The following is a 22,865-nucleotide window of genomic DNA, read 5'->3' on the forward strand; positions in this document are numbered from 1 at the left end:
TGTTTTACTGTGTTACCACAAAGAGCCACATCATACACTTGAGCACACATGAACTATCGCCCCCAGGCTGCTTGGTTTTAAATGGGCCACGTTTAGCTGTGCATTTTTTCCCTGCCATTTTGAGAGTGAAATTGACAATTGTTTCCTTGAATGGGTTTGCCCCTCCTCCTTTGCGGGATTTCACCTCATGCGCATGCGCGTTTGACAAAAATACCACATTGAACTCAAGCGAAGCAAACACGCAGCGTTTGACGAATATACCATATTGAACTCAAGCGAAGCGAACACGCACAAAACAACAACAACAAAAAAATGGTTGATATGAACGTAAAGGAGCCGCATGGAACTAGGCAAGGAGCCGCATGCCACCCCTACTCTATACCCTCAGCAGGATCCTCGAGGGTGCATGGAAGTTCACACAACCAGTCCACATGTGTTTTGTGGACCTGCAGAAGGCGTTGAACCGTGTCCCTCGAGAAATTCTGTCAGGGGTGCCAAACCCACTGAGAAAGCTGGTTCGGTCCCTGCATCACCGTTGTCCAACTCTCACTGGAGCGGTTCGCAGCTGAGTATGACGCGGTCGGGATGAAAACCACTACCTCCAAATCTGAGACTATGGTCCTCAGTTGGAAAAGGGTGGAATGTCCTCTCCGGGTCGGGGATGAGATCCTGCCCCAAGTGGAGAAGTATCTTGGGGTCTTGTTTGCGAGCGAGAGCAGGATGGAGCGCGAGTCCGACAGGAGGATCGGTCGCAGCTTATGCTGTGATGCGGACTCTGTACCGGTTCATTGTGGTGACGAGGGAGCTTAGCCGAAAAGCGAAGCTCTTGATTTACCGGTCGATCTACGCTCCTTCCCTCACCTATGGTCATGAGCTATGGTTCATGACCGAAAGAACAAGATCCCAGACACAAGCGGCTGAAATGAGTTCTCTCCACCGTGCTCCCTTAGAGATAGGGTGAGAAGCTCAGTCATCTGTGAGAGATTCGGAGTCGAGCTGCTGCTCCTCCACGTTGAGAGGAGCCAGATGAGGTGGCTTGGGCATCTCATTAGGATGCCTCATGGACGCCTTCCCTGGGAGATGTTCTGGGTATGTTCACCCGCAGGAGACTCCAGGGACGATCCAGGAGGTGGTGGAGAGACTATGTCTCTCAGCTGACCTGGGAACGCCTTGGGATCCCCTGGGATGAGCTGGACAAAGTGGTTGGGAAGAGGAAAGTCTGGGCGTCCCTCCTAAAGTTGCTGCCCCTGTGACCCAATCCCAGATAAGTGGTAGAAGATGGATGAATGGATGGATAGTTTATACCTTGATAAGTTCCACTCACTGATTGTCTTTTTTGATGGATGAGCTGCAAGCGGTTCTGGAGTGGGTCTGCAGTCAGCTGGCCAAGCCAAGAAGGAAGGAGATGGTTTCACACCTGGCTGTTGCAGTGTCCGGCCCTGTGTGGGCATCGGAGAGATTCTGGCACGCATCCGTTTTACATGTGGAGAACCCACTCTCCTAGTCTTAATAGACCAGTAGCAACATGACCAACAGTGCTGGCGCACAGCCAAGGGCAAAAGAAAAATAGTTCTCAGAACAAAAAAAGAAGGAAAAACCATGTGCAACTTAGTCTTGGGATGAGCCTATCAGCGTGCTAGCAGGGAAAACAAAAGAACAGGCCCCAGCCTTCTGGCATTCCAAAAGAGTCATAAAAGGCCAAAGCCCAGGGCAGGAGAGTCACAGCAAGAGAGGAGCCGAGGGACCAAAGGCAAGAGACGTCCAGAGACAAGAGAGAAAGACAAGAAGTGGCATCAGCTTTTATACTTGCGGGCCCCAATTCCAGACCTGCCTCATGTGGATACTGGAGACTGTCTTGTGACCCGATCCTGGCCCCCTCATTCAAGTAACATTAATTTGAACATAACTGAGGTAAGATGACTTACAGTCATAGCTTTCAATTGTATAATAAATATAGCTAATAAATATAGCTGTGAAACTTAATCAACGTTCAAGCAATCCACCATGAGTAATTTTGAAGAACATATCGTTTGTGAAGGTTCATACTGTCCTTTCCGTTTACTGTGTTAAATGGTTATTTTGGTCAAACAGAAAAAAAGTTTTATCTTTGCTTTACATGTTTTGGCTACTTCCTGTCGCCTTCCTCAGAAGTGTCACAAGATGGGGAAGTGGCGTGTCTTACTGGTTGTTTATGTTCTTGGTTTGGCCAGACAGCAGGGGCGCTTGCGCCCAGAAATGACATCATGTAGCCAGAAAACTGGCCTTTGAGGATGCAGCCTGTAAATTTGGACACAGGGTGGGTGTGGGCCCCCTCATCTCGCGTCATACTTCTGGGACCTTGCTTGCGGATTTCGATGGCCTCTCTGATCCAGCGGTGGTGTTTATTGCTTCCAGCACATATGACCCTGCCATTGTTCCAGTCCACAATGTGATTTATTTATTTTTTTTCTCTTACAATGATCGAATAGGGCTGATTTGAGATTTTCTTGCTTGGCTTGTTGTTTTATTGCTTGTTTTTCTGTTGGTGGTCCCTTTTTCACAGTCCTTCTGATGTCTTTTCCTTGTCTCAAACACAAATACAAAAAATAAATAGAACATCAATCCACGGGTCATGCTACACACAAAACTCAGACAAGTTTTAGTTACACCCAAGGACAAGATAAATCCAAAACACAAATGAGATGTAATACACGAAATACCTTGCCTATCTTTCAACAACACATACATCGGGGAGACAGCGAGAACATTTGGGAAATTTCGTCCACCCATCCGTTCATCCGCCCATCCGCTAGTATAGATCCTTCACACTTATTTCTGTGATTCCATCCATCCATCCATCCATCCATCCATCCATCCATCCATCCATCCATCCATCCATCCATCCATCCATTTTCTATACCGCTTGTCCCACGGAGTCGTGGGCTCTATGATTTCAGTTATTTTCAAATAATTACTGTGTACAGTTATGGATTTTTTTTATTCTGGCACGTCGTAAAATAGTCTGTCTTAATGAAAATAGCTCAAAGGTAACTCCAAGTAAACTACCTGCAAGCAGAGTGTACAATTATTTCTCTTGTGTTCTTTCTGTTAGGCATTAGAAAGCCTAAGAACGGTAAATAAGGTTGTACTGATTTGCTTATTTAATGAATCATATTAAAACAAGATAGGGAAGTGTGTCTGGACTGAACGAATTTGAGAGGTAGAGACTAAGAATATGCAGATTACTACTACAGGGGGTCCTCGGTTTACGACGGCGATCTGTTCCTACGCGGCGACGTAAAACAAATTTTGGTGTAGGTTTGAACAGTAATAAAATGCAACAGTACAGTAATCAAAAGTAAGAAAACAATTTCTTACCTTTATTCCTGGTTGACAGGTGTTGTAAGAAAGAGACGATGCAACAGTCCAAAATGGCGTATGCCATGTGAGTGGGTAATGCCGTCTTCCCCGGTCCACAGCCTCTCTCGCCCTGTGTTCTTCCGCTGCGCGCACCAACTAGTGTCGTAAACACGAAACAACATAACTCTAGGCCGTCGTAAACCAAGGAGCCCTGTACTTTGTACATTGCAATGTAAAACAACGATCCAGGTATGTTTTTTTATGGTAGCTTGGCACGGTTAAGAACCCAACAAGAATGCTTAATTTGCACAATGTTATTTAATAGAACAAGCAATTTAAATTAGCATATTTTTCAACCAAAAATTATCAGTATCAGCAATACTGGCGCCACTATTTATTTGGTATCGATCTGTGCTGTCCTCACTCCGAAGCGTCTACTTTTTCACCAGCTAGACAGTGAGGGAATGATGCGCCAAATAATCAGACTTCGTTGTCTTTAATGCTGATTTATTGAGGAATCGCCTCAAACCATTGCCCTCTTAAGACCATTGTAAAACTGAAAATACAAAATAAAGAAACACCGCGTTAAACAACCGTTAGCTTGTAGCATGTTGGCTAACGTAACTTCGATATGTAAATAAAATTAACATACAATCGTTTACAAAAGTAAAGACAGAAAAAAAGTTCACAAGACTTACGGACAAATCTTGTCCAAGGCAACAACGTTTGAAGTATAACATCAACTTTGTACATCCACAGTAGGTATAACTGATCCGTCTGTGCGTCTTGTGCTGAGTAAAACACTTACACTAAGCGTCCACAGGAGGGCGCTCTTAACTATTAAATAGAAAATGATGTTTCATTACAAAACATACAGAGGGCAGAACACTCCTCGCCAGGTACAATACAGTTGTACCACTAAAATTTTTCCCAAAACATAACAGGTTAGCAATCACAATCTACCGTATTTTTCTGACTATAAATCGCGTTTTTTTCCCATAATTTGGGTGGGGGGGCGACTTATACTTAGGAGCGACTTATATGTGATTTTTTTTCGGAAATTTTCAAAATTAAAAAAAATAAATAAGTGAAACTGAGATAAACGAACCGCGATGTAGCTAGGGATTACTGTAGTTCGAACTGCAAGTGGCGTCAGCGGCGCGACGGTTGTTTACATAAAGGACAAAAGATTTGATCACGGGATGATGAAGCGCCCCACGTACTACCGGCATCATTAGCAGCTTTGTTTGTAAATGACACGGAGGATGAAGAGTTTGAAGGATTTAATGATTTGGAGTGACACAGAAGGTTTGAAAAACTATTATGGCTTTTACGCACGCCCGGTCCTATTATACGGAGCTCTCTTCCACCTCCGTGGATGGAAGTCGGGGGCCGGCGCTCGGCAGCTGGCTGTCCGGGGACGGTGGATGGGGCTCGTACACTGCTCTTACGCATGCCCGGTCCTACTCTACGTAGGTCCCAGCCACCTTCGTGGCTGGAAGTGCCACCTCCGGGGATGGAAGTCCACACCGCCACACGTCTGGAAGTCCACGCCGGTGCTTGGGGCCGTGTGGCGGTGAACTATTTATGCTATTGTTATTTGATATATTTTATTTCGTGTAGCACCTTGAAGAAGCGAAAAAGGCGTTCTCTTGCAAGGTCTCCACCCACTTCAAGGACAGCAAGGACGCACGGAGCCTTTGGCAGGGCATTCAGACCATCATGGACTACAAGCCCGCGCCGCGGAGCTGTGAGGGTGACGTCCGTCTGCTGAACGATCTTAACCGCTTCTTTGCCCGCTTCGACGCCCAGAACAGCACTTGCCCGCTGAAGACCACTCCCCCCCCCCCACACGAGCAGCCCCTGTGCCTCTCTGTCAACAGAGTGAGGAGGGCGCTTGCCGCTATTGACACCCGTAAAGCGGCGGGCCCTGACAACATCCCGGGTCGTGCGCTGAAGGACTGCGCTGGCGAGCTGTCGGGTGTCTTCACGGCCATCTTTAACGTTTCCCTGCAGCAGGCCATCGTCCCTTCGTGTTTCAAGGCTGCCACCATCGTTCCTGTGCCGAAGAAACCTGCACCGTCCTGCTTCAATGACTACCGCCCCGTGGCCCTGACGCCCATCATCATGAAGTGCTTTGAGCGGCTTGTCATGGAGCACATCAAATCCGTTCTCCCCCCCACCATTGACCCTTTCCAGTTTGCGTACCGTGCCAAACGGTCCTCTGAGGATGCCGTCTGCTCTGCCCTCCACTCGGCCCTCACCCACCTGGAGAGAAAGGACTCATATGTGAGGTTGCTGTTTGTGGACTTCAGCTCTGCCTTCAACACCATTGTGCCGCAGCGACTCATCTGCAAACTCGATGAGCTGGGCCTCAGTACCTCCCTCTGCAACTGGCTACTGGACTTCCTCTGTCAGATGCTTCAGGTGGTGCGTGTTGGCGACAAAATCGCCGCCAACATCACGCTGAGCACGGGGGCCCCCCAGGGCTGCGTGCTCAGTCCACTGCTCTTCACCCTGCTGACGCATGACTGCACTGCGACCTACAGCGACAACTGCATTTTGAAGTTTGCTGACAACACGACTCTGGTGGGTCTCATCACGGGGGACGACAAGACTCTGTACAGGTCGGAGGTTGACCTTCTGACCACGTGGTGCAGGGACAACCACCTCCTGCTGAACGTCAACAAGACCAAGGAAATCGTTGTTGACTTCCGGAAGGGTCATGCAAAACACCAGCCGCTGATCATCGACGGTGCTGTGGTGGAGAGGGTGAGCAGCACCAAGTTCCTGGGGGTGCACATCAGTGAGGACCTCTCCTGGTCGGCAAACACCGCGTCACCGGCAAAGAAAGCTCAGCGCCGCCTGTACTTCCTGCGGAAACTCAGGCGTGCATGTGCTCCTCAGGTAGTTCTACCGTGGCACTATTGAGAGCGTCCTCTCCAGTTGCATCGCTGTCTGGGGTGGTAGCTGCACTGACCAGAACTTGAAGGCCCTGCAGCGCATAGTGAATACGGCTGGTAAGATTATTGGTGCTTCGCTCCCCTCCCTGAAGGACATTTACACCTCCCATCTCACCCGCAAGGCAACCACGATTGTGAGTGATGTGAGTCACCCAGCTCACTCTTTGTTTGACCTTCTGCCCTCTGGGAAGAGGTACAGGAGCCTGCGCTCCCGGACCACCAGACTCGCCAAAAGCTTCATTCTCCAGGCTGTTAGGACCCTTAACTCGCTACCCCCTTCTGCGTAGCATGCTGCACTTTTGCGCTATTTTCTGGAATGTCTGCTGTACGCTCACTTGCTCTTTTTTGCTCCTCTTATTTATTTGTTGTGTTATTTATTAATTATTTATTCAGCACGCTGTTGTTTACTTGATTGTCTATTGTGTGCCATGTCTTGTCATTGTGGGATAGCGGGGAACGAAATTTCGGTTTCTTTGTGTGTCTTTGGCATGTGAAGAAATTGACAATAAAGCTGACTTTGACTTTGATATGTTTTTATCGTTACAGTTCAGTAGTTGTTGGCTCGTTGAACTCGTTTTGTTAAATAAAGAGACGTTTACCAAACCTACGTCTTTCTTGGTACTTTAACGCTACAATATGTATATATTATATACTTTTATTATATATATATATTTTATATTAGATCTGTGGAATAACGACAAGGCTGACGTCAGCGGCGCATGCGCGGCGTTGTTGACAAAGGATGAGGAATTTGATCAATGGGTTTAATGATTTGGAGTGACACAGATGGTTTGATATTGTTGTTTATATGATAGTTATTTGATATATTTTATTTCGTGTAGCAACTTGTATATGTTTTTATCGTTACAGTTCAGTAGTTGTTGGTTTGTTGAACTCTTGTTTTGTTAAATAAAGAGCCGTTTACCAAATGCACGTCTTTCCTGGTACCTTGCTAACGCTACAATATAGTAGTTATATACTTCTCTGTGGAATAACGATGAGGCTGACGTCAGCGGCGCACGCGCGGCGTTGTTGACAAAGGAGGAGGAATTTGATAGATGGATTTAATGATTTGGAGTGACACAGATGGTTTGACAATATTGTTCTTTATATGATAGTTATTTGATATATACTTTATATATCGTTGTATGGGTCTGTGGAATATTTACAATATTTAGACGTCAGCGGCGCATACGCGGCATCATTCCCATAAAGGACGATCGATGGATTTAATGAATTGGAGTGACACAGATAGTGTGATAAACGTGTTATTTATGGAATAGTTATTTGAATAACTCTGAATGTTACGTCAGGCCCGTTCTCAGCTCTTCGTTTGTGTTTATGTCACGTTAGCATACCTATCGTTTAGCCTGTTGTCGCTCGTTCATGTCTGTTCTTGGTGTTGGATTTTGTCGAATAAATTTCTCCCAAAATGCGACTTATACTCCAGAGCGACTTATGTATGTTTTTTTTCCACTTTATAAGGCATTTTATGCCTAATGCGGCGTATATTCCGGAGCGACTTTTAGTCCGAAAAAGACGGTATTTGACAAAAGCAAAACCATATCAGCAATAGGTCTCAAAAACATCTTTCCATCTTTTACAAGTTTAACTTCGGCTTTTCGAACTTTCTTGTCCTTGCTCTCGAATGTTTTTACAACTCTTCCCATTGATCAGTCGTTCCTGTGTGCAAGAGCATTCTTCAGTAGCACGACATCACCAACATTTATGTTTGGTTTATCATTAGTTCATTTTCTCTTTTGTTGTAGTGTAATCACTTCTCCACTGTTTCCAGAATGAGTCCACCAAACACTGTACTTGTTTCCATTGCGTTGAGTAAAGGTCCGGAGGTGCAAAGCTTCCTGTAAGTGCAGATAAGGCGTTGGTCTTCTGTGTAAGGAGCGTTGCTGGAGAGAGAAGGCTTGGTTTGTCGGGATTCGTTGGTACTGATATGAGTGGTCTTGCGTTCATTATTGCCATAACTTATACCAGCTCAGTGGCCTAGTAGTAGAGTGTCCGCCCTGAGACTGGAAGGTTGTGGGTTCAAACCCCGGCCGGGTCATACCAAAGACTATAAAAATGGGACCCATTGCCTTCCTGCTTGGCACTCAGCATTAAGGGTTGGAATTGGGGGGTTAGATCACCAAATGATTCCCGAGCGCGGCACCAGTGCTGCTCACTGCTCCCCTCTCCCCCAGGGGATGGATTAAAATCACATGGGGATGGGTTAAATGCAGAGACAGAATTTCCCTGAAGGAGTAATCCCAAGGGATTAATAAAATTGAGTCTAATCTAATCTAATCTAATCTAATTTCTGCCATGAATGTACTTAACACGTGTGAGTTGGATATGTGAAGCTTTCAGGAACATGCCGTCCAGAAAACGCTTTGCTACTTCGATAAGTCTCTCCCATGAGCCACCTATATGTGAAGAATGTGGCAAGTTGAACAGCCATGTGCATCCTTTCTCTTGTAAGAAAGAGTCCAATTCTGTCTCTTTTCTTTCCATTGCAGGGTTGCGATCTCGTCTTTTTCTCAGGTACTTGAGGCGTTGGAGAGCTTGCTCTTTGTTATTTGGAAGCCGTGGTCTGGGTGAACGAAATAGTAACGGGGCTACCCAGCTGTTGCATTTGTTTTGATACACTTTCCATCCATCCATCCATCTTCTTCCGCTTCTTCGGGTCGCGGGGGCAGCAGCTTTAGGAGGGACTCCCAGACTTCCCTCTCCCCAGCCACTTCATCCAGCTCATCCCGGGGGATCCCAAGGCGTTCCCAGGCCAGCTGAGAGACATAGTCTCTCCAGCGCGTCCTGGGTCGTCCCCGGGGTCTCCTACCGGTGGGACATGCCCGGAACACCTCCCCAGGGAGGCGTCCAAGAGGCATCCTGATAAGATGCCCGAGCCACCTCATCTGGCTCCTCTCAACGTGGAGGAGTAGCGACTCTACTCCGAGTCTCTCCCGGATGACCGAGCTTCTCACCCTATCTCTAAGGGAGAGCCCGGACATCCTGCGGAGAAAACTCATTTCGGCCGCTTGTATCCGAGATCTCGTTCTTTCGGTCACGACCCATAGCTCGTGACCATAGGTGAGGGTAGGAGCGTAAATCGACCGGTAAATTGAGAGCTTTGCCTTTTGGCTCAGCTCTCTCTTCACCACAACGGACCGGTACAGGGTCCACTTGGGGCAGGATCTCATCGCCGATCCGGAGAGGGCATTCCACCCTTTTCCGATCGAGGACCATGGACTCGGATTTGGAGGTGCTGACCCTCATCCCGACCGCTTCACACTCGGCTGCGAATCGTTCCAGCGAGAGCTGGAGATCACGGCCTGAAGAAGCCAACAGCACCACGTCATCTGCAAAAAGCAGAGACGCGATGCTGAGGTCCCCAAACCGGACCCCCTCAACGCCTCGGCTGCGCCTAGAAATTCTGTCCATAAAAATTATGAACAGAATCGGTGACAAAGGGCAGCCTTGGCGGAGTCCAACCCTCACTGGGAACGAATCCGTCTTACTGCCGGAAATGCGGACCAGACTCTGGCATCGGTGATACAGGGACCGAACCGCCCTTATCAGTTGGCTCGGCACCCCGTACTCCCGAAGCACCCTCCACAGAACCTCCCGAGGGACACGGTCGAACGCCTTCTCCAAGTCCACAAAACACATGTGGACTGGTTGGGCGAACTCCCATGCACCCTCGAGGATCCTGCCGAGGGTGTAGAGCTGGTCCACTGTTCCACGGCCAGGACGAAAGCCACACTGCTCCTCCTGAATCCGAGGTTCGACCTCCCGACGGACCCTCCTCTCCAGCACCCCTGAATAGACCTTACCAGGGAGGCTGAGGAGTGTGATTCCCCTGTAATTGGAACACACCCTCCGGTCCCCCTTCTTAAAGAGGGGAACCACCACCCCAGTCTGCCAATCCAGAGGCACTGTCCCCGATGTCCACGCAACGTTGTAGAGGCGTGTCAGCCATGACAGCCCCACAACATCCAGAGCCTTTAAGAACTCCGGGCGGATCTCATCCACCCCCGGGGCCTTGCCACCGAGGAGTTTTTTGACTACCTCAGTGACTTCGACCCCAGAGATTGGAGAATCCGCCTCAGAGTCTCCAGGCCCTGCTTCCTCAATGGAAGGCGTGTAGGTGGAATTGAGGAGGTCTTCGAAGTATTCTCCCCACCGACTCACGACGTCCCGAGTCGAGGTCAGCAGCACGCCATCCCCACTGTAAACAGTGTTGACGTTGCACTGCGTCCCCCTCCTGAGACGCCGGATGGTGGACCAGAATTTCCTCGAAGCCGTCCGAAAGTCATTCTCCATGGCCTCACCGAACTCCTCCCACGCCCGGGTTTTTGCCTCAGCAACCGCCGAAGCCGCGTTCCGCTTGGCCATCCGGTACCTGTCAGCTGCCTCCGGAGTCCCGCAGGCCAAAACGGCCCGATAGGACTCCTTCTTCAGCTTGACGGCATCCCTTACCGCCGGTGTCCACCAGCGGGTTCGGGGATTGCCGCCACGACAGGCACCAACGACCTTACGGCCACAGCTCCGGTCGGCCGCCTCAACAATGGAGGCGCGGAACATGGTCCACTCAGACTCAATGTTCCCCGCCTCCCCCGGGACGTGGGAAAAGCTCTGCCGGAGGTGGGAGTTGAAGCTCTTCCTGACAGGAGATTCTGCCAGACGTTCCCCCACCATCGGAGCCAACCCACCACCAGGTGGTGATCAGTTGACAGCTCCGCCCCTCTCTTCACCCGAGTGTCCAAAACATGCGGCCGCAAATCCGATGACACGACTACAAAGTCGATCATCGAACTGCGGCCTAGGGTGTCCTGGTGCCAAGTGCACACATGGACACCCTTATGTTTGAACATGGTGTTCATTATTGAAAATCCGTGTCGAGCACAGAAGTCCAACAATAGAACACCGCTCGGGTTCAGATCAGGGGGGCCGTTCCTCCCAATCACGCCCTTCCAGGTCTCACTGTCATTGCCCACGTGAGCATTGAAGTCACCCAGTAGAACGATGGAGTCCCCAGAAGGAGCGCTCTCCAGCACTTCCTCCAGGGACCCCAAGAAGGGTGGGTACTCTGAGCTGCTGTTTGGTGCATAGACACAAACAACAGTCAGGACCCGTCCCCCCACCCGAAGGCGGAGGGAGGCTACCCTCTCGTTCACCGGGGTGAACCCCAATGTGCAGGCGCCCAGCCGGGGGGCAATAAGTATACCCACACCTGCTCGACGCCTCTCACCGTGGGCAACTCCAGAGTGGAAGAGAGTCCAGCCCCTCTCGAGAGGGCTTGTACCGGAACCCAAACTGTGCGTGGAGGCTAGTCCGACTATATCTAGTCGGAATCTTTCTGCCTCGCACACCAGCTCGGGCTCCTTTCCAGCCAGAGAGGTGACATTCCATGTCCCAAGAGCCAGCTTCTGCAGCCGGGGATCAGACCGCCAAGGTCCCTGCCTTTGGCTGCCGCCCAGCTCACATTGCACCCGACCCCTTCGGCCCCTCCCACCGGTGGTGAGCCCATGGGAAGGGGGACCCACGTTTCCATTTCGGGCTATGCCCGGCCGGGCCCCATGGGCGAAGGCCCGGCCACCAGACGCTCGCCTTCGAGCCCCGCCTCCAGGCCTGGCTCCAGTGGGGGGCCCCGGTGACCCGCGTCCGGGCGAGGGAAAACAAAGTCCATTTATGGTTTTCATCATAAGGGGCTTGGGTGAGCCGTGCTTTGTCTGACCCCTCACCTAGGACCCGTTTGCCATGGGTGACCCTACCAGGGGCATGAAGCCCCCGACAACATGGCTCCTAGGATCATAGGGGCACGCAAACCCCTCCACCACGATAAGGTGACGACTCGCGGAGGGGTTGATACACTTTGTTTTCCAAAATCTCAACAAAGTCTTTGTCCTCTATTGACATTGCTGGATTGCCATCATCTCGTTCTCTCAAAAACTATTTGTCCTAGTTTATGGATGCCTCTGTATTCACTGTCCCGTTGAGGCGTACGTGTGTCATTTTGCTGCTGGCTGCAATCAGATTTTAATGCTGTTATGGCATGGGCTAAGGTAAGAAGCACGGCCGCTCTGAAGAACATGGGTTTTGAGGACATTTTTTAAATTTATTTTCTTTATTCAATGTTTACCAGGTAAGACAATTGAGAACACTTTCTCATTTGCAATGGCGACCTGGAGGCAAGGTATGTAAAGTGTCTTGGCCAAGGACACAACGACATGTGACAGAGCTGGGATCGAACCGCCAACCCTCCGGTTACTAAACGACCCACGCTACTGCCTGAGCCACAGCCGCCACATTGACGTTAGTGGGCTTGTGTGTCCTCCCGAGACAGGGTTCTCCAACTATAACCCAACCCAGGTCTAAACACTGTGCATATGGCATACTGTGTGGCCCATTGATTCTTTCTCTGACTTTGTGCACTTGTATAATGTCTCTCCCCAAGAGCGGAAGAATAGGTACCTGTTCTTCTACTGCAGGTATTTTGTCTGCTACCTTCTGCAAGTGTGCGAACTTCATGGCAACTTTTGGAGACGGGATCTCTCTCCTATCATTAGGAATCATGTCGCATTCGATCAGGTTTGGGAGTGGGAGTTTGACTCGACATTCCACTGACTCATTAACAAAGTTAGTTGCAGTTCTGCCAAAATTATCTGACAGTCCTGAGCAGGTTCTGAGCTTGTGCATGTCTGAAGGTGACTTTATCTTAAAAAGTTCAAAAAACTGGGACTTTGCTCATGACTTGTTACTTTGTTCGTCAAGTACTGCGTACATCTGTACTGCCTGTTCTCTTTTACTGTCTGGATAGACGAGCACAGGGCTTATTTTTGAGCATGAATGTGAGATTTCTGCATCACCACGAATTTCTGTACATTTAGAGACAACAGAGACACTTACTTCCTGTGTCTCCCCGCCATCACTTTGTTCAGCTTCAGTGTTTTCAACTTGAGTAGGGGGTGGACCTGGGTGCTGCACTGATAAATGTCTATCGCTACCACAGTCTGTGCACTTTATCCCCACCTTGCAGTCCTTTGCTAAATGTTGAGTAGAGCCACAACATTTCAAGCAAATCCTGTTGTCTTTAAGAAATGATTTATGTTCTTCTATGGGTTTTGCTCTGAAGCTTTTGCACTTTTTAAGTGGGTGTGGCTTCATGTGTAATGGACATAGCTTGTCAGGACTTTCTGTGAGCTTCTTGTAACTGTGTTGAGAAAAACTAGAATCCGCAGGTAAATCTGTTTTGTGACGCTTATCACTCGCCTGTCATTGCCTTTGAAGCTTTTCTCAATTTTTAAGCTTGTGTTGGCAGGAAATGTAATGAAGAAACTCGGGTCGTTTTTAATTTTGGCTTGTTGTCTTATAAACTTTGAAGACGTTGTAAGGGGAAAAGGCGACTCTGTGGTCCTCTTTGTACTTTGCTCCTATTGCAATCCATTTTTCCTGGATTTTTCCTGTGGCATACTGTAGGGTAGTTTTTCTACGATCGGGCTAACTCCTCGAGCCGTGTCCAGATATGAGAGATCTGGTAAATATCCACAATCTTTGGCACATTCAATTTCTTGCAGTATGTCACTCAGCTCTCTTAACTTTGTGTTATCTTTGTCACTAAGTTTAGGAAAATGTTCAATATTTTTTGATAGTGTGTTTTCCACTACTTCCGGAGACCTGTAGCATTCCTCGAGTCTTTGCCACACAAGATCACAATCTGCAATTGGATTGAAAATGTGAATTGAGTGAATTATTTTAGCTTGCTGACCAGACTCATCTCCAAGGCACTTTATCATTAAATCTTGCTCCTTTTGAGCTGTAACATTTAAGTCTCTAATGGCAGGATGATTTCCACACCCAATATTTTTCAGGAAGATCATCAAACTTCAAGAGTCCTGTGCTTAACATATCTCGACGGATTAGGTACCTTGTAATAATATCCTGAACATCCCGTATGTCTGTTGGTGTTGTAGGGTTGCCATATGGATGCAGCCTGGTAGGATATTGTCTCTCTTCTTGTGTTTGTTGCTCCATTTTAACAGCTTCACTTTGTGCGCAGCGTGCTCTTTTGTCTTCTGTCGTTATGTTCATAGACTTTTCACATCATTCACGTGCAGCTTTGTCATCAACAACTGGTTCAATTTGTATTTTGACTCCTTCATAAGAATTTTTGGTGTTTTCGTACATACTCTGCTGTGCGTTGGCTGGTGTTCCCACAAACAAATGGCTCAGTTCAGTTTTCGAAAGTCCCTCCTCTTCTTCATGAACTGCAACCTCTGCTTCCGCCATTGCAACGGCTTTTTGACAGCTTAAAACATGTGAATTAGCCTCTAGTTCAGATTTCTCTTTCACTATGGCAGCTTCCTTTTCTGAATATGCCATCCGTGCACGTGCAGCCATTACTTTTGCTCGTACTTTTAGAGCCGCAGAACTAGTTGATGAATGTGTGGATGTATGCGTGCGTGTAGACTTAGCTTGTAAATCTGTGTTGCTTGCGTTATCCTTGTTCACCGTAACGTCTGCCTCCATTTTACTGTCCAGTTGTCTTGTTTCATGTAAGTCGGGAATATTGTCCTCTTCTGAAACATCCTGATGACACACTTTTCCTGAACGTAGGCTCATGGTGCTGATGTGTCTCCTGGTGCTTGTGCCTGCTGTGCTATTGTTTTACTGTGCTATCCTCACTCTGAAGCGTCTACTTTTACACCAGCTAGACAGCGAGCGAACGATTCTATTAACATAGAATCGTTTACAAAAGTAAAGACAGAAAAAACATAAGTTCATAAGACTTACGGACAAATCTTGTCCAAGGCAACAACGTTTGAAGTATAAGATCCAGTTCGTACATCCACAGTAGGTATAACTGATCCGTCTGTGGGTCTCGTGCTGAGTAAAACACTTACACTAAGCGTCCACAGGAGGGCGCGCTTAACTATTAAATAGAAAATGGTGACGTTTCATTACAAAACATACGGAGGGCAGAACACGATTAATACCAAAATATCAGGAGTTTGCATAGCTTTATTGGTTGGTTCTATATAATTTGAATGGTTGAAAATTTGTGCAGCTTTTCTTTTTCATCTTATAGACACACGTTTCACATGTATTTCACCATGTGTCCACACATTAAGTCAGATCAGTCAGATATGGGAGTAATAGGAAATGTATATACTGATTCAATATTTAGAAGATTCCTGTTTTTATAAAAAAAAAATACATATGTATTTAGATGTTTTACTTTTAATATTTTCTATGTGGTGTTTTCAGCAGATTTTTACATCAATTACAACACAGACATTTTTTATTGCGTTTATGCTGTCTATTTCAATAAAGTCGACAAACATTTTGACTCCGTGTTTGATGTGTTTGGTGCCAAAGTATGAACTTTGTTATGTGGAGATTCAAAGACAATTTATTTGTGTCAAACCGGTTCTTTGATATTATTTTACACTGTACTGAGAAGCTGTTCAAAATTTACACTCCAGAGCAGTATGGTGTTGTCATCAAGATAGATAGATAGATAGACAGACAGACAGACAGACAGACAGACAGACAGACAGACAGACAGACAGACAGACAGACAGACAGACAGACAGACAGACAGACAGACACTTTCTTTGTGTGTCTTTGGCATGTGGAGAAATTGACAATAAAGCTGACTTTGACTTTTATTGATCCCTGGGGAGGGGGGGGGGGGCATTCAGTTTTCCAGCAGCATTCATACCGCAGAGTGGGTATATAAAAGACATGAGTACTGCTGGATTCTGTCCACAATTTAGGGAGCGCGTTATCTGCGCCTCACGGCAAAAGCCTTTGCCAATCACCTGTTATCCAATTTACTCACTGCGTGCTCGTTTGATTTCTTCAGATTTAGGAAAATGCAAAGACACTGAAGCAGAAATTAGACTTAGACAGATTGGTTGAGTTCAATCACAATTCTTGTTCAAAAAGCTCTGTTTTCAGGAAAGTGCAATACAGCGCTGGGCCCTTCAAGAGCGGAAAGTCTCCATTCAGAAAAGGCAAAGTCCAAGGTTGTTAGATCAGTTTTATATTCAGCAGCACATTGTGGGCCGGGATTGATGGGCGATGAGTCTTCGGGGTGGGGCAAGTTCGAAGCAGAGTCTGCTTGCATGGGAGTGGTGCTGATTATGGGCGATTCGGTGTGGAGGTGGGGGGCTGTTGGTGTGTGTGTGTGGAGGGGGGCTGTTGTCTTCCATCCCGTCTTTCGGCCTTGGCGATCATCTTTGGCCGAGTCTTTGGGTGGCTCCTTCTGGCACCTGCTGGTTTTATCTCCATGTGACCTTCCTGTGAACATTCTTCTCCAATCTTAGACATACACTGTCGTACTGCTGGATTCTTTTAATTTTGTCATTTTGTACGAAATTATGTTAGCTTTTGGCTGTGACATCATTAATCTATTGCTGTTCTTTTGATACATCATGTCTTTGCTTATTCTTAGTTTAATCATGCTTCCAACTGTATCTTTTCTTTGTTAGGCAAACTATTTCCCTCTGTGCAGTGTGTTCAGTAGTAATCAAAAACTGGCGTCTAGCATTAGTCAAAACATAAGATACAATCAAGTACTGAACGGTCAAGACGACTCTGGTCGTGTCCATGATTCAGAGAAAAAACATCAGGCATGCATTACACAGTTCCTTAAGGGTCATTAAGCTATTTAGGCAATATATCAAAAGTCATTTGTTATTTCAAAGTGCTCAGAAATATATCAGATCATAAAGTTATAAAAACCTTTCTCATCACCACTTATCAAAAATGTCTAGTTATGTCTTCTTTATTGATTTGGTGTGTAGGTATAATTATATGCTTAAAATGTTTCTTTTATTTAAGATGTGAATATACTTGTCTGCTTATGTACTTTATTCAATGAGGTTTGAGCATATCTGTTTTTGTAGCTAGGCAGGACTTTTAGTATTTTGACCCCATTTCCTGCAGTACAACTCAATAGACTTCTAGAAATGGCTGCCACAACAAATAAAACATGCATTCAAAACTTTGCACACACTACAGATATCGTTGATATGTATTAAGTATCATATTTTGGATTAAATATATTTCTATTAAGTATCTTATCAACTCGGTGGAGAACTGGTTACCACGTCCGCCTCACAGTTAGGTGGGTGTGGGTTCAATTCCACCTTCGGCCCTCCCTGTGTAGAGTTTGCATGTTCTCACCGTGCACGCGTGGGTTTTCTCTGGGCACTCCGGTTTCCTCCCACATTCCCAAAACATGCTTGGTAGGCCGATTGAGCAACCCCAGAATGTCTCTAGGTGAGAGTGCGAATGGTTGTACGTCTGTGTGCCCTGCAATTGGCTGGCAACCCGCCTACTGCCCGGTGACTGCAGGGATAGGCTCCAGCACGCCCGTGGGAACAAGCGGTATAGAAAATGGATGGATGGATGGATGGATGGATGGATGGATGGATGGATGGATGGATGGATGGATGGATGGATGGATGGATGGATGGATGGATGGATGGATGGATCTTATCACTAAGGAGTGATGGGCCGTGTCCAGCCGCGATGCAGCAGCCAATCATTTTGCAGAGGGGTGTGTCCTGGCAAGATCAATGGGATTTATAATAACGCACCCCCATCATCGTGAGTCCCCCCGCAAATTATTGTGAAGTCTTCGTCCTAAATTGTTGTTAAATACCCCCACCCCCGGTTCGTGCACTAGACGTTCTGAAAGGGAATGCGTAGTAACGCTTAGGAGAATACAAAGATTGGTTGGACTTGGATGCAGTTTTGCAGTCTTTGGTGAGTGACCTAACGTTGTAGCTCATCAATGCTAATGCTAACAATGGGATTTAACTAGCATTCTATGTTGTACAGCTGGTGGTCGTAAAACCATCGTAAAATGTATTTGATGGAGTTACCGTGTCATATATTCTAGGCGCCACCTCGTTGCACTTACGGAGACCAGCTCAACCTTACGGGAGGTTTAGACAGTCGGGCCTTGTTACGGCTTGTGTTTATATCCTGTCGTGGCGCTAGCAAACCCCCTTTTCAGCCGAGTGCGTAACGGTGTTCAATCACAGCAGAATAACCATGGACAGTTAATTAAAAACGAAAACCTTGAAAGCAAGGCTGAGAAACTAAATATAGTAAATAAACCTTTTACTAAACTAACGCCTCTTCGCTGCTCCCAAAGAAGTATGTAATTGATCAAAACCATTTTGAGCAGAGGTAAACATTGCTTTTTGATTGATTAAAAGATATCAGCGGCAGAAGACTTGTCCATTCAACCATACATGACACATAAATAAATCCCCTTACAATATTTATGAACGTCTCATAAACAAGGACTGCAGTCAAGCTACGAAGTAAGCTAATGCTAGCGAGAAGCTAACGAATGCATTGAACGTATTAGTGTTCCCCAAAAAAACAATTCTTTAAAATTCGATGCGATTCATCTGATACAACTACTCAGAATACACCCACAAGAGGTGAAAACATAGGATGCACAGCTCCAAAATCGGCAGAGAGACTGATACCAATGTAGGGTGACCAGATGGGTTTCTGAGAAAGAGAACGCCTTTTTTTGGAGGGGGCGTGGTCATTTTTGGGAGGGGTGGGGTCATTTTTTTTTGGGTCATGTTAGGACACAAATGACATGGTGTCTGTAAAGTAATCCTTCGTTTATCGCGGATAATTCATTCCAAAGCCACCCCGCGATAAGTGAAATCCACGAAGTAGGGTCACCCTCTCATCTGTACATTTTTTGTATATGAAATCATTTAGGTGCATGTTATTATTAGAACATTAAATAATTGTTTCAAACATGTGAATAATACATTAATAGTATAAATAACATACAGAAAATATTGTATAAATATACGCGTGTGCGTGCGTGTGTTTGTGTGTATAACATGTAGATGTGATGTTCTGTTGTTAAACAAGGACCTCTAGTGGTCACAAGTTACCATAGCAGCGCTATGCGCATTTTGTAGATGTAGATGTAGCTAAAGTATACATACTGTAGATTTTGAGGCTCTTTTATTATTATAACAACTATTTATAACAAGGTACATTACTGTAAATATGTTTTCAGAAGTCTTTTGTGATAACTTCGTTTATAACAAAGTACAAGACTGCAAATATGTTTTTAGAACTCTTATTCTAACAACTTTTTTTTTTGGGCTGGAAAAAATCCACGATGCAGGGAAGACGCGCTAAACGAACCGCAAAGTAGCGAGCGATCACTGTATAGCACTTGCATTTATTGGCCCGAATAACACAAAACAGCATATACACAATCACAAAAACATATTTACACAAAAAAAACCATATGTGTACAATAACATTTTTTAGTATTATAGGGGTACGGCCATCGGTGCAGCATTTGAAGAAAAAAAGAAGGGCTCCCCTTCAGTCCTCCTCTTGCTGGGTGCGTTGGCACCTTTATTTGCCACAGACACGTAAATGCCTTTCTTGCGTGTCAAGCACTCGGCTTCTTAAGGGTAACGACCCTGTTGAAATCACGGGATTTGGTTTTATTCAACTTCTCCGTGAATGTGCATTTTCGTTTCGGCATTGCTTCTAAACACTTGGTGGAGAGTGTAGACTGGCCAGCCCACCCTACTTTGTAGCAAAGTGACTAGATTTGAGGAGAAGGGCGTAACTTATTTGCGAACGATACAGAAAAACCTGTGAGTGAAATGGAACGGAGTGGCAATTCTATTGACAATGTACTGTACTAGTATTATGTTTGAGGCAGTCCCACAAAATCCCGGGCAATTTCGAAATTCCCCCCGGATATCTTTTTCTAGGGCTCAAAAGTAGGACATGTCAGAGAAAAAGAGGACATCTGGTCACCCTAGCTCAGAGGTTGGCAACCCAAAATGTTCAAAAAGCCATATTGACAACAAAAAAAACAACAACCCCATACCTGTCTGGAGCCGCAAAAATCTAAAATATTCAAGATTCAAGAGTTTTTATTCACCATGTTTGAGCGTGCCAAACAAGGAATTTGGCTTCGGTACATCACAGCCTCTGTTCAACATTAGGTGACTAACAACACTCAGGACATGTGAAAAATGACAAATATTCTCAAACATCCCCTGATCTTAAACTCCCTGGAGGGCAAGGAAAAACTCAAAACTCCAGCTAGGGGAAATGAGAAACCTTGAGAAGAGACCACAGATAGGAGGGTCCCTCTTCCATGATGACCAGGCTGCATTGGATGCAGAGAGGACACATAGTACAAACAGTGCAGACAATTCAAAAAAAGGTGTGGAGAGCAGGATGTTATTGCATAGCAATGACTCTGAGACTCTAAGAGTGGTGTGAGTTCATCAGAGCAACAGCCTGGGGGAAAGAAGCTGTCTCCATGTCTGCTGGTTTTGGCGTACAGAGCTCTATAACACCGTCCAGAGGGAGTAGTTCAAACAGACTGCAACCTGGTTGAGAAGGGTCTGTAGAGATGTTACTTGCACGTTTCCTGGTCCTGGACAGATACAAGTCTTGGATAGATGGGAGGTTGATTCCAATTATCTTTTCTGCAGTCCTGATTGTCCATTGCAATCTGTGCTTGTCTTGTTTAGAGGCCGATCCAAACCAGACAGTGATGGAGGTGCAGAGAACAGACTGGATGATGGCAGTGTAGAAGGTCTTCAGCAGCTCCTGCGGCAGATTGAACTTCTTGAGCTGTCTCAGGAAGTACAGCCTCTGCTGGGCCTTCTTCCGGACAGAGTCTATGTGGCTGGTCCATTTCAGGTCCCGAGAGATTGTGGTTCCCAGGAACTTGAAGGTGTCTGTGGGGAGAATAGTATTACTGCGGATAGTGAGGGGTGAAAGTGGTGAAAGGTCTCGCCTGAAGTCCACCGTCATCTCCACGGTCTTGAGCGGGTTCAGCTCCGGGTGGTTTTGGCTGCACCAGTGGACCAGCCGCTCCACCTCCTGTCTCCTGGATCAGTCCGATGAGAGTGGTGTCGTCTGGATACTTCAGGAGCTTCACAGGAGAGTCACCTGAGGCGAAATCGTTGGTGTAGAGAGAGAAGAGCAGTGGGGAGAGGATGCACCCCTGAGGGGCGCCAGTATTGGTGGTCCGGGTGTTAGATGTGATGCTCCCCAGCCTCACACGCTGTCTCCTGTTGGACCTGAAGCTGGTGATCCACTGACAGGTGGAGACAGGCACCGCGAGCTGGATGAGCTTCTGTTGGAGCTATATAAGGCAACATAGACTGTCAATACATGAGCTGTATGGCTACTATTAAAATAATTAAGTAGGCTACAAATACAAAGCAACAAAACGACGAAAAACGTCGCCCCTGGATAGCCTGCGGACTTTGTTGTGCAGCAGGAGATCGGCATATTCGCTGTCAACTTCATCTAGCAATTCACAGAACTGGCGGTGGTTTAATGCTTTTGCGATAATTTTGTCCACAATATGGATGACAAGGTTCATTTCCTCCATACACTCCGGTGGGAATGTTTACGCACACAGCGCCGCTTGGTGCAATATGCAATGGAATACAAACAAATTTCAAGCCAATGCTTTCTGTTGTAAAGTCACAAACTTTTGCGACCCTCTCATACTCGGTGACCAGTCTGTAGCGACTGAAATCAGGTGGCCAGTGTGTATCTCTGTCATTTAATCACTGCAGCACAGCCTCGCAGATGTCCTCCCCCCGTGTTTGGCCTTTTAGTGGTACCAATTTCTTCTTGCGACCCATTAGAGTTCACTTACCTGCATAGCAGGGCTGTCTGTTCGATATCGGTCACGTCACACGACTCGTCCATCACAGGCAATTGAGAAAGCTGGAGCTGAATTGATGTCCTTGATTTGCTGATCGGTGATATTGCCATTCAAATGACCATTTTCTTCACTGTTTTTGCGGAGAGGCATGTCTTTAATTTTCAGATCACCTTATTTTACTTCATTAGAGGTCGTTATGCAGGCCTATGAACGTAATTTTTTGCTGCAAATCTAATACGGCAGCAGCAGCGAAGAAGAGACGTCATGAAAGGAAATTGCTGCTTCGTGCGCTAGTTTGAATGTACTATTACATTGATATAACATCTAACCATAAGATCGTAGCATAGCCTATAGTTATGCATTTAAATAGGAATGAAATCTTATTTTCATTTAGGTGCAATTCAACAGAAGAGAGAAATGACTTGGAAGCAGCTCAAAATGAAACAAAAATATCGTTAAAAAAAGGTAAGGCATGTTTTGCTAGGCTGTGATTACACCTCATTTAAGTTTTATTTTATTACTTTAAAGGTACTCGCGCTATTAAACAAAGTCAGTATTAATTTAAAATAAAATATTAATTATGTGGCTATTTCAAATAATTTAAACCCCAATCAAAATGTTTTCCAACGTCTTCTCAGTTAATTCTATAATTCTATTTCTAATTCTATTTCTTAATTCTGATTCTTTGCGGATTAAAACTTGACACAAATTCAATTGTTTTATACCTATTGTAGTCATTTAAAATGTGACGCCGTAGCCTACACCAACACTCATTAAAATACTATTTTAAAACAAACGCTGAGTTCTGCTCAGCCAACAGAAAAAAAGTAATGCTCTGCAACCCCGATATT

The 22,865-nt window shown here is 46.2% G+C and overlaps 1 protein-coding gene across 6 annotated transcripts in view; it reads left to right on the forward strand.

Moving 5' to 3' along the window:
- Positions 1-22,865, forward strand: part of mvb12ba (multivesicular body subunit 12Ba) — a 97,964-nt gene that overhangs the window by 5,466 nt on the left and 69,633 nt on the right. For 2 of the 6 annotated variants that reach the window (XM_088392566.1, XM_088392572.1), the window contains exon 1: positions 17,922-18,074. The exons of 1 other annotated variant lie outside the window; for it this stretch is intronic. The gene's annotated coding sequence lies outside the window, so the exon portion shown is untranslated. 3 more of the 6 variants (XM_088392567.1, XM_088392569.1, XM_088392568.1) reach the window with 3 other exon arrangements.

This window comes from Syngnathus floridae, chromosome 12 (assembly GCF_059516105.1).
Source record: "Syngnathus floridae isolate MCC-2025c chromosome 12, RoL_Sflo_1.0, whole genome shotgun sequence".
NCBI lineage: Eukaryota > Metazoa > Chordata > Actinopteri > Syngnathiformes > Syngnathidae > Syngnathus > Syngnathus floridae.